Source organism: Cyanistes caeruleus, chromosome 3 (genome assembly GCF_971803275.1).
Source record: "Cyanistes caeruleus chromosome 3, bCyaCae1.hap1.1, whole genome shotgun sequence".
Taxonomy (NCBI): domain Eukaryota; kingdom Metazoa; phylum Chordata; class Aves; order Passeriformes; family Paridae; genus Cyanistes; species Cyanistes caeruleus.
The window spans coordinates 23,351,620-23,364,937 of record NC_141703.1 but is presented as its reverse complement, the minus strand read 5'-3'; the positions used below and the strand labels follow the sequence as shown (position 1 = coordinate 23,364,937).

Here is a 13,318-nt window from a genome sequence, read left to right as displayed (position 1 = left end):
GTCAGACCTACCTCACATGATGACATTATTCATGGTTAGCTCTTGTGCTTGACATTGAACATGTGAAGTGCCACAGAATTTGGGGTGAAAATTTCACAGGTAAACTATGCCTACACCACAGAGGTACCAAGCATATTATAAAAACAACCACACCATCATGAGTTTTCCACAGGAAAGTTTTTTTTTTTACTCCAGTTTCTCCTGAGACCCATTTTCTTCTGCATTTGCTGATACCTGTCACAAGACTGATTGGACTTTGATTTTTTTCCTAGCATATCTCCCCTCAAGCCTTCAGCTTTCCTGGTTCTTAACTTTCCTGCTGACACCCATCACTCCTGCTACTTGTCAGGGTTATACTTATTACCTGCCTGTCAACATGGGAAAGTGTTTGAGTCTTAGCAAGGTATAAGGTTTTCCATCACATATCAGTCAAGGAACTTATGTTTAAAATGTCAAAGGAAAGAGTGCTGAGCTAATGACAGGCATCTGTGAATTACTTAAATTTAAGGACTGTTTTTCCAAAAAATATCCTTTTTTAACCACTTAATGGAAAAAGAAACCCACACTTTGCTGTTTGCTTTGCTTTACAAAGTAAAAATAATGTGTATATATATTTTTTTGGTATCATACAATATACAATTCAGAATTTGTTTGAAGGAGGACAGGGACTGGCAAGCTATGGATTCAGTCCCTTGTGTAGCTGGCATTGACAAGGGGAAGAGTTCATGTTACATTATGCAAATGCACTGCAAGTGTGTGCCTCCTGCTAGTCTGACACTCCCTGGGAAGATAATCAGGGAAAAAAAAATGCAGATTGAAAAGAAGGAAGCATAGAGGTAATGCCAGATGAATAGGGGACAAACTAGGACAGTGTTCTGAATACTGATTATTTCACTGATACTTGTTGGATTTACTCCCTTAATTTTTCTAAAGCCATTAAAAGAGTGCATTCAACATGTGTATCTCCAGACAATCAGCTGGGCAGGCTTAGATCTTCATTTGTTTTTCTTGTGGAAATTGCAATATCAGTTGTTGACAAGCCTGGGCTCTTTCTTCTACTTCTTCCAAAAACCAAGACCAATTACAATAGGATGTTTGGACACTGATGTTAGTTTTTGTGCCTAACTTTTGGCACACGAAACACTACAAAACTTGGTGTGAAATTTTCACAGCTAAACTGTGCCCATACCAAAGTATGAGTTCAACTTTCATCAGGGCCTTACAGCTTCAATTTGATTTCTCCTTGGTGGATCTTTCAGCAAACTTCATGTTGTCTCAGCTGAGATTCTAGTGAACCTGTATCTGCATCATTCACTGCCATTAATAGGCTAGGACTGCCTATAAAGGGAATTTAAATTACTAACCTCTTGTGCTACTATTTACTTTGACCTATATGTTACATTACTGCTCATTTTAGCTCCTGTGTTACATTTCTGCAATCCCTCAGACAGAAGATCTGGGGCTGGATGAGATGTGGGGTTGAACCACGTGTTTTAAAATGATGAGTTCTCATTGTCTTTGTGAAGGAAAAAAATGATCCTTCTTCAATGATACTTGTGTATTTCTGAAAAAAAAGGTGGGTTTTTATCTTTGGAGTGGGTCTTCAAGAGATGGTAACAATTTGAGCACAGATAGATGTGGATTACAACATTTTGGGTTAGCTAGGAGAGTCCTACAGCATCCTCTGTATTAGGAAAGAGCAGAAATGTCTCACAGGAGAGAAGAATCATGTGTACCTTTATAGAAATGCCTGTATTTATATGATATATCATACATGGAGACAGGCACAGATGCGTACAAAGGCAGAGAAAACCAATGCAGTTGTTCTGATTAATGATTTAAGGATCAAATCCAAACCAGATGAATGTTTTTTTTGTTTTTTTAAATAATTTATATGTTCTTTTTAAAGACAAAGTGTAGGAATACTTCACAAAAGAGTAGCTGCCAGTTTCTATTCAGTTGTAAATATTGCTGTTGTTTCTCAGGTGAATGTACTATTTCATGTTACTACCTTTCTGCAAATTAGATTTCACATTTTGAAAGGCATCTATTTTAGAATAATAAAATAAAGAACTAATGGAATCTAGGCTTTGGGATTTATAGATTATATTTTGGGCACATTTTGTTTTGTAGTTATTTTTATTTAATGGTTATTTTCATCTGGTTAAAACCGTAGCTTTTGACCAATCTCAAATATTTGATTGGCGAAGCTATCAAAGAACCCCCAAAACTATTTTAAGGAGGGCATTATCGTTTTGAAAGGAAAAATTCTTTGTGATGCTTATAAGAAATAATCTGCCATTTAAGTTAGTAATACTGCTCAAAGCAGAGAAGGAAGTGATGTAAAAAATGTCCAGAATACAGAGATAGATATCTTCTTAGGGGAAGAACATGAGGAACGCCAAAACTGATTAATATGCCTTTATTAGCACATTGCTTAGGTCCAAGGTGGGGGGTCTCAGTATCCATATTTTTCGTATACAGACATTAAATTAGACTCCAAAAATTTCTCTTTTTCTGGTTTTAACATTTAAACTGCAGTTAAAACTGTGTTCCTAATCAGCTTTTAATGGGGTGAATTTGTTTTTTTCTGGTATATCACTAGTGGGTAAGTATGACACTTGCATTTATTTGCTGAGTATATTCAGTTTGGAAAACGTGCAAATAATTGCCAGATTAAGCCTAATAAGCACTAGAGAGTTAATTCTGACCCGTTTCTGAGACAAAAATATATGCTTTAAAAATTATTTACAGAGACAATTGCAATTCCTTTCATGAAAAATAATAACACCTTTTGAGAAAAAGATGAGTAAATAATTGGAGTCTCATAACATTTATCCTCTAGCAAGCATGTCAGAATAGGCTATTTTTATTCCAATTCCTTGCCTACATTCTCCTGAAAATGGGTTAGAGCAACAGCTCAATTTTTCTTCCTCTAAGTATTATATTTTGTTTATTAAATATTTCCTGTTTCAAAAATTTTGCCTAATTTTCTTTGATTTTCTTTGGTGCAGGCAATTTCTATAAGGTATGTTTATTGCCTTCTTTATCATTTAAAAAGAAAACTGACTTAATTCTTAAAAATCATTTGGAAAAAAAAAAAGCTAAATATTTTCATTCATTTTCTCCTGTTTAATGTTATCTCTTGTTTTTCTTTTTTGTCTCCATGCTTTATCCCTGTCATTCTACAGGGAAAATAAAAATTGTAGAAACATTGATTAAAATAAACTTAGAGAATTTCCCTTTTCCCTGGACCTTTTCTGTGGAATTTATAGCAGGGAAGAATGATCCAGTCTTTTCACCAGCTGCCTTTGTTTGGTGTGGGGAAGGGAAGGTCACATCTGGAGGTGCACAGTGATTTTATTTCTCCAAGTCTCAAACACCATGGAAAGATTTTCACTCTATGAGGTTAAACATGCTTAAAGGGCAATCTCTCAGCTGCTGGCAGAAATCCCTGCTCTGAGAGATGTGTGATGGAACAACCAACCATTATCTACTTTCGATGCATCCAACTATTCACATTTTCTGCATGTGGCTTATAATCATTTTATCATGAATTTCTTGAGTGATAGGTCAAGAAAGGCTGACCAGGTTCTGATTTTTGGCTTTGGGGCTATTCCAGTAGCTTTCATCTTGCAGTTCATATTTTGAAACTAATTTGCAAGTAGCTTTCACAAAGAAGATGTATCACAGGCATTTTTCTTGGCTGTACTGAGATAATATCAAAATGCAAAACAATAAGCCTGGGTTTTATGCTGTCTAGATACATTATGTTTATAATTATTATGACTTATTCATGGCCAATTAGGACTTTAATATGAACACATAACATCTCCCCACATTGGATTTGGAATAGAATGCCAAGTACTGGTCTAGACTTAGAAATTTTACTGGCTCACTTCAGTCTGTTAGTTAAGTGATATATTTTGCTGATGGAGCTATGCTGGAAGGAGGCCTAGGAGTTCTACCAAGAAAAGGTCTCTCTGCCAGTAGAGCTTTCATCCTTTTTTAAAACAAAAGCAAAACCTATGGGGAAAAAAAAAAATCTTAAATTTTTTTTAAGGTTTTGGCTGCTGTATCTCCACTAATAGAGTTTTTTTCCACTCCCTGGGGCAGCACAGTCCTGTGTGCTGATGGAGGCAGACAGTAGACTTGTCTGTAATCTTGTCTGACCTTATTCCCATAAATTACAGTGCACACTGTCACACCTGTTTTAAAAGCCATCTGGGCATGATGACTCTCCAATAACCTGGTAATTGTATATTAAATGGTTTTACTGCAAGGAAAAAGAAGTTTACAATTTTCATCCAAGCCTGTGAGTGTCTTAGTTGCAGCTGAGTGTTCCTTGCTTTTTGCTAAGATGTTACACAGGAGTAGCCAAGCAATTCAGTCTCACTGAACCTGACCTCTGTTTTGCTGCTAAATCCTGTCAACCCCTCCCTCCCACTCATTTCAATTTTAATTTGATGCAATTAGAGCTGATTTTACCATTGTTTTAAAGTGTCTAGACAATCCCATGCTCATATAAACACTTGAACACTTCACACCACTGCCTGTATTGTCTTACCTTTGTTCAAGTTTTGGCAAACAAATGCTGCCCCAGAGCTTTGCTGGATCAGATTTCATCATTTTGTCTGGTTAGGGCCCAAGCCAAGTAATCTGTACCCATGTAGCAGCTGTTATCCTTCTCAGGTCAAGTAAGGTATGATTTCCTATTTTCCTTAAGCTAAAAAATGTGTGTTGAATCAAAACTGGTGAGAGAGGTGAGCACAGAGTCTACACAAGGGTCTGTAAAACACCTAAAGCTGTAATCTTAGATTAGTATTAATTGTCTGATAAGGACCATACATTTGATTACTTTGTGCATGAGTCAAACTAGCATTTTATGCATAAGATACCTAGTAAATAAGTGCTCTTTAAAAAAAAAAAAAAATTGGTATTTCCTACTTTAATTCAATTTCAATTTTGAATGGAATTCATCTTTTATTTCTTATTCTTGTCAATGTTTGTTTTCTTTGTGAGGAGGGAAGGAGAGATTTAGATAGTTGAATGTAGTGATGCCATTTCTGAAAAAAAGGATGGATGACTTTGCTTTCTGAAAGATTGCCAACAATAACTAGATCAGAGACTGTTCACCCTCTTCTTCTTGAAAGTGATTTACGAGACAGTATTTAATGAGGTCAGATGGCCCTGAGAAGAGCAAACCCACAGTGAAGCAAAATAAGCAGAAACAATAGGAAAATCTTAGGAAGTCATTTAAGACAGAGAAACTAAAACCCATGGTGGAAGAACAGAGCATTCAGAATAATATTGTTGACTAATTCAGCTCTATTCTTTCTCATATACCTCTTCAGAACTTCAGGTTCATTTGCCCAGTATCAAATGGGTACAGAATACTGTGTACCAAAAATGCCATACCAAATACTGCATTCATAATTGTACCAGCATGGTTTCCCATATTTGAGCCTGAAATGGTACATAAATTTCTCATGCTACTTATCATTGTAGTAAAAAAAAAATCTATTATTTTTATATTATAAAAATAGATATCTTGTTTCTGTTTTGATTTCATATATCTAATTTCTGAGGTTTTAAAATTTTAGTTTTCCCAGTTTGTATTTGGAATTTTCATGATGAAATAATGATTTTTGTTCTGCTTTAAATAATGTTTGCTGCTTCTAACATTACAAAAAAAATAAAGCCATAGAAGACAAAGTCCAAGATTATATTCCAATATTCCTTCAAATACTTCTAAAATGGAAAGCTTACTCTTCAATCCACCTTTGAACTTGTACTTCTCTTTGAAGACTCCCTCTCAAGCATATACTGCAATAAAAAATGAATACCCTCCACAAATATATCAAGAATGAAAAAAAAACCCAAACAAAATTGCTCTGTTTTGTCATCTGTAAATTCTGAGTTGGCTCAAATTACATTCTACCAGTTTGTGAAGGGAGACAACTTTTTGCCAGTTGTGACTGACTCAGATGCTAGATTTCTGAAGAACAAAGCAGACTTGAAGTCAAATATAGGCAGGAAAATGCTTTCTAAAGCTATTGTGAGAGAAAAAGTTCTTTTATAGAAAAGGTGATTCTTAAATTATTTTTGTCTCAGATTAAGTGTTTTCCTTTCTTTCATGATATTCTCTAGTGGATTTAATTGGTTTTACTTTTATGGTATGGACTAATTAAGAGAAATAACCAACCTTCCCTGTGAAACTCCAAGTCCTTTCCTAGTTTTCAATACATTTTATCAATATAAAATCGTTTTATTATTTTATATATATTATATATATAATAGTAAAAATATTTTATTAAAACTTTCCAGGTCTGAAACTGTCTTCTTCCTTTCATTAGCATTTTTCAAGACAGGGAGGAGTTTCAAAGTTGCTGTCCTAATTGAATTTAAAATTTGATTCATATTCTTCTATCTTGTTTCCTGCTACTTGACTGCCTATTGAAATTTCTGTCATCATACTGACTATAGGATTTGATTTTTCATGAATTCACTGCTAATTTACACAGACACCATTTTCTAGGGAGATCTCTGAAACTCATATATATGTATATGTATATATATATTCTATATTTGTGTGTGTATAATATATGTATATTTTTTTTCTTTTTTAAATAAGGTTTACTATAGCAAAGCAAAGAAAATTCTGATATAAATTGTCTGGGACATCATATAGTTTTTTTTGTCATTTCTTTTCTATTCATACTATGGCATGTGTCAGCTTTAGTCACACTGGTGTCCTACAGATCAGCCCACTGGGATAATCATTCCTGTTTGCTCCCAACATCTGGCTAGCAGCAGAGGCAGATAGATACCATATTAAAGGCATGTCTGTGCTGCTCAGCAATAGAGTGTATAGCTGTAATGGAACTTGCTCCTTGATCAGGGGCCACACGGCTGTGTCATCCTGGCAGCCTGCCTGCCTTGCAGAGCAGTGCTGGGAGGCAGAGACCACAGATGGCACAGGCAGTGGCTGCTGCAGTCCCAGACTCTGAGATGTGGAGGGGGAAGGCTGCACAGCATTGTGATGACCAGTCCCACACAGAGAAGGGCAGGCAAATAGGCATGTACCTGGTTTGTAGTGACAGAAATGCAGTGAACCTCATGCGATGGGGTTGAGAAAATTTTACTCTTCATAAGGTTTGCAGAGGAAGCTGCATGGGCTGACTTCAGCCCTAGATTCTGGCAGTGATCAGGAGTTTGGGCTGCTGCTGTGACCAGGTCAGTAGATGTCCAGCTGTCCTATATCAGCATATGGTGCACCACACCACTGATGAAAGGGCTGAATGGCTTTTAGTGCTCCCAGGGTGAATGGCATGGTTGGAAAACTAAAGCTACCTCATTTTTAGTGTGTCTGCTGCGTAGATCTGCCTTCGGTATGCTCTCAGTCTTCTTGCAAACCTCCAACATTTTTTTCTTCTCACCCTCACAAAGCTTTTAGAAAAAAACTAAAATGAACACCAATATACAATCAGAAGGGAAAGTACAGAGCCTATTAAGAGTAATGGATAAATACATCACTGAGGGTTCTGGTCCTCAAAACACAGTTGTCCCCTTCTCTAATGCTGACTGCAGCAGCACTGCTCAGGCACAAAGTGGTCTTGATAGGAAATGCACTGTGGATTTTGTTTGCACACACCAGTTGTCCTGTATTGGGGTCATCCTAAGACCACAGAGGTACTGTGGTGTCCCACAGCAATACTGTGGGTGTCAGATGAGCACTGTCACCTTAGTGAGGTCCTGCACATCAGCCCACCAAAGTAACTGAGCAGAGTTGCTAAGTACAGCTGGACAGAAGATGTATATATATTGATACCTTAATTTTTACAGCATTTTTTCTTTCTCCCTTCAGTTAATATAGTTCAATTATTCTAAGTCTCTTCATTGACCAGTGTTTTTCTCATGCTATTTAGATTTCTCTTCTCTTAATTATTAGTGTTATCTTAGCAATGCTAAATTACCTCAGTCATAGACCTTTAGTCTCCAATATACCAATTTCCTAGGACTTCTTTCTTCTTTTTATTATAAGGTTTGGTAAAGTCTGTCTAAGACAAATTAAAATTCTTCAAAGGCTGACCTACTATATCAAATGCTACTGACGTCACTATCCTTAAAATTTTTGGATAAATCACTTTTAAGTATTTTTCATGTTTATGGGCACAGCATATTGAGATAATTTTACTTTAGGAGATCATCCCTCCATTTGTCAGTAAGTGGATGAAACTTAATTTCAGATGGAAATTAATTTTAGCTGTAGTGATTACAGATTTACATCAGATGACTGTCTGATAAAACACATGTAAAAGACAGAATTTTTCTCATGGAAAAAAGAAATTTCTTTCAGAATTTGCTTCTGAAGAGTCTTCTTCTCCCTAGATAGACTGGTAAGTGGCAGGCCAATACATCTATATAGTAGAAAGCAACCTGAGAAAGTTAAAACAAATGCCAAAAACCCAAGATTTGCATAAAGGCTACAATTTAGACACACCCTTGTTTATAATTGACCTGATACCACACAGCACATTATGGTTGTTTGGAATAGGCTTCTTCCTTTTTACTGTGTTCACCTCCACGTTTCATTATACATGAAGCAGTTGCAAATATTCTCTATATGCTTTAAAAAGTTATTCAAGAGAGAATCATAGCACTATGGGATGTAATTCTGTAAAAGCCACAGTTGTTATTCAACGCCAGAGGATGTGCTGATGAGTCTGACCCTGCCCAGCCACAGCTCCTACATTCCCTGCAGAAGGGAATAAAGTTCCTGTGGTGCACATAAAAAAATATGCTGGGGAAAATAATATGCGTTATTCCTGTCTCAGGCAAAGGCAAAACAATTAGAGAGATTGGTTTTGCTCAAGAACCTGGGTGCATTTGGTGGGTAATGTGAGAGGATTGGGAAGTCCAGTGCATGCCTCAAGGGGATTTGATTTTGGATTAAAATAGACAATTAATTAAATAAAGTCAACTCAATGGACTTTTGGGAATGGACCACAGACTAAGAAGAATCATATGTGTGTCTGTGTGTATATGTATATCTATAAATCTCAAAAGACAGGAAAGGAGATGGGTTTAACTCGGATGTATTGGAAAATGTAGGACCTGGGCATGACATGAATGGTACTTGCCAAATGGGGCTAAACCATGGCACATGATGTGGTTTGGCTTTTGTTTTGTTTTTTTCTTTCTTTTTTGCAGTGCACAAAAAATAAATTTAGAAAGGATTTCCTTTCTAGCCCATATTTCTTTTAGGCAAATACCAAGAGACAAAAGGAGAAACCAACAAGGAGTCAGGCCTCATTTGTTTCCCTCTTCATGGAATTACCTGGGTCTTAATCACATTTATTTGGGGAGAATAAATGGAAATAATATGAGGAGGTACTCAACCTTCATCTATTTCCAAGAAAATCATATTGGGACATAATCATATTATTGAAGATTTGGTTTGTATTGTAAGTATTTCAGGGAGTTCTGAGTATATGAAAACAGGATTTTATGAACTTTCCTGATTTGCATATTCCACTGGAACAGCTATGATAGTAATAAAAATAATAATTCTTCTTAGCTTAAAATCTTTGAAGTGGAACAAAACACTGAATGTTCATTGTGAAATGCACAGCTGATTATATTTAAAGAATACTATTACATGATAGGTAAAATTATATAAAATAGGACAGAAATTATTATTATTAAGACATTTTACTAAATTAACTAGCATTAAAATGAATAGCATTTTACTAGGAAGAAGGTTTTCTAGAGCTTGTCTCTAGAGAATAATCACATCAGGATGGAAATTACATTCAAGAAGAAAAACACATCCATGTGTGTGGCTCTCTAGGAGTGTGTATGAGAGTGAGATTAAGAAGGAAAGTTAGCACACTGAGAATTTCTTCCCACTGTCTTGCATCCACATTACAAATATATTTCTTGCCTGTTGTGCAGGAATCGTGGAATTAACTCTCTGCTTTTCTGCTCTTACACTCCCAAAGAGAAATGCAACGGATTTTGGATTGTTTGTTGGTTTGTTTGGGGGTATTTTATAATAAGAGAAATATGGGATTGAATCTGAAGATTAATTAAGCAAAACTTCCAATAAGAAATTGAAATTAATGACTAGAAAAGAGCTAAAATATGAAAATGTTAACTATTCTGAACCAGCTGAGATGAAACTGAGAGAATTTGAGTTAATATCTATGTAAAATAAACAAATATGCCTTAAGAATCTGCGCATGAATGTAGTGCTTTTAAAAGTACAATTAGTTATTATTACTGGCTGAAGTCCAGAAAAATGGAACTACACACTGTGCAAAAATCTTGACACAGGTGTGCCTTTATTTTGGTCCACACCACCTTAGCAACCCCAGCTTTCTCATAAGCTCAAAGTGCCAGTCAAGCCCAGGTGGATGTTCATTGAGATGTGAACAGTTCAGGTCAAAATGACTATATTAATTTCCAGTTGTGATCCAAGCAAAGATTTGGTGAACAGAAACAATTCAGTACTACTTTAACTAAAAATATATGTTTAAATAACCAGCAAGACCTCGAGGTTACATAGGAAGAAACATTCAACACTAATTTTCTAGAACTGCAGTTTAAAAAGGGAAAAAATAACTGATGTAGGTTTCAGGCCTTCAAAAAAAACACCAAACCAGTGTATCTGGTCAATACCCATTTGCTTTTGCTGGAGCCTACCCACAGTCTTTGAAAAGTCTCAGCACTCTTCTGGATTTTGGGGCCCTCACGGGTGAAAAGGATACTGTGCTATATTTCAGAAAAGGACTGCATGTAGTGGAATGTTTCTTCAAAGAAATCCATACTACTGAAGTTGTGTAACTTTTCTCCTATGTAATTGCATATCAAATCACAGATGGTTTTAGAAGAATTGCTGGGTATGCTGTGTTCAGAATGTGATGGTCGTATCCTGGACTCCTCTATGTCTGCTCCTTGCTATTCAATGTAATTTGAGTTTAAAGTATAAATTCAGACAGATAATTGCACACTTTTTGCCAATAATTCAGTGTACTTCACTGAAACAATAGATTTTCTATTTGATTAATTTTAAAAAAAAATAAAAAATCATTAACATCCTTGGTTTTCATCCAGGTCTCGGGAATTGAAATGACCCTCAAGGTCAGTTCCCTCACAACTAATTTTCATTGTTTATGTCTATACTGAAGAGGACTAAATCTGAGACAGTCACCTAGAAGTGAGCATTTGTAGGATGATTCATCTGCCATATTTTTTACATCATCTGAAAGATGAGATAAATTAAGCTCTTACTCTTCCATCAGATGGATTCCATTCCCAAGCTGGACACTGGCTGCCTACATACAGGGTTTGGATCATATGGTATCTAGGAAAAGGGTACATGGTTTCAACTTTAAAACTGCTTAGGGAAGCAACTAGTTGATCCTGAATATGACCTGGACTTGATGTATCTGAATTTCCTGAGTTCTCCTGGACTACAAACCAGGGTACCTGTGTCTGTGAGCTTCAGTGACTGATCCCTTCCTCCCCAAAATGTAAACCCCCACATTCTTTTGGCTCACTCCTGTTTGCTGAAAACAGGCTTGTGAGCAGGGTCCTACAACCATAAAAGCAGACACAGTCCTTGCCAAGTAAGATGAAGATTTGTTTTAAGTCAAATCTGGGCCCAAGCTTGCATCTCCCATGAGACTGGAGGTTATGTTAGGAGACCCTTGGCAAAGCTGAGCTACTGGTTCAGACAAAAATGCAAGATTAATAAGTGCAGAGAGAGTCTCTACATAGGAGTTGTCAGACACCACTGAAGAGGACATCTTAGCTGCAGTTGCAGTCATGCAGGCTAAGCAGCAGCAGCGAGACCAGCACTGCAAAAAGCCCCAACCACTTTACACTTTGTCTGAGTGGTATTTCTTTATTTTGTTGAGTTTACTCTTCCTTTTTTCCCCCCTGATAAAATTCATGAAAACAGGTGAAAATATTTTTTTGTTGTTGTTGTTAATATGGGAAATGCTATCAGTGCTGTTAGGTTTTGAAAGTTGTCAAACCAAAGATATGCAGTGAACTAGAACACTGGCTCCTCTTGTACCAATGGCTTCTTATGCAAAGATATGGACACCAGTTGGTAGAACAATTTACTGTTTCACAAACACTTGGAACAGGCTGTTTCATACTTAATGAAAAATGACACCCCTGTACTGAAATGAAAATGAACACTGAAAGCTTTCCAGTGGACATGCAATCAAACAGCAGGTAGCAGAGAAAAAGAAATGCTGTCCTTGCAAAGTAAATTCAATTCAGATGAAAATAGCATTTCCTCCAGAATTCAAAATATTTAAAGGTGTAAAAGTTTCTTTGCAGGCTTGAAACCTGATACTTGCCTTTACTGACATTCACAGTACTGTATTATGTCTTTTTTCTCCTGATGGTTAGCCTTTTACCTAAAAGCAGAACATACATATATATATATATATATTTCTCTGAATTTTAGTCCAAGGGAACTTATGCTTCAAACAAGGGATCTATTGCAGCTGGAAGAGGAAATCCTACTCTATTATTTTCAGTCCCCTGAAGTACTAGAAATCTGACCCCAACATGGAGCAGACCTTCCTAGGCTCTGCATGGGGAGTGAAGCTGGAAGGGAGTTCCCTTGAGTGTTAAACTTCCTTCAGTGTCCAGTTGAATAAAGAGCAAAAGAAACTACATGTACAATTATTTTCTAACTAATGTTGATATTGTTATCTCTACACATACTGGCAGGAATAACACCTATATTCCAACACACAAGCTTTGCTCTAGTTATAGTGGCAATTAGTGACCTTCTAGCATGTTGTATACCTCAGCATGGACCAGGCATACCTGCAATAGTATGGATTCAGCTAGTTAGACTGAAGCCTGAAAGGAGGCTGTAAAATTAGTTCTGCTATAGCAAACAAGGTGTTATAAAATATAAACTTACATGTACAACACTCTGTGCTTCCCATATCTCACTCTGAAAATGAAACTTGGATGTTGCTGGCATATCTGTCAAATAGAGAAGCTCCAACTAAATGAGCTTTACTTCCCCTTCCCACTTGGAGTGATATAGTGATGCAAGCAGCCAGAGGTGTGACCTGGTTAAAAGGGGGAAATTACCAAACAGCAGACACCTGCTGGATTGCCAACAGAGAAAATGCCTGCCAGCCTAGGAGCTCAGAGCCTGGGAATTGGACCCATGAACCAGTAGAATCCTTGAGTATCGAGGGTGGCATATTTGAAGTGCATCTCGGTATCTAGAAACTGATTATATCCTCAGATACCATCAATAAGTGAGAAAACAACA

At 36.6% G+C, this 13,318-nt stretch overlaps 1 long non-coding RNA gene across 1 annotated transcript; it reads right to left on the bottom strand.

The window, feature by feature from the left end:
* Nucleotides 1-9,618: 9,618 nt before the first annotated feature.
* LOC111922766 (uncharacterized) lies at nucleotides 9,619-13,090 on the bottom strand. The gene is made up of 3 exons (XR_015284244.1): nucleotides 12,956-13,090; nucleotides 12,374-12,437; nucleotides 9,619-10,962 (listed from the first exon to the last, which is right to left on the bottom strand). It is a non-coding gene; the product is annotated as an uncharacterized LOC111922766 (long non-coding RNA).
* Between the last annotated feature and the right edge of the window lie 228 nt (nucleotides 13,091-13,318).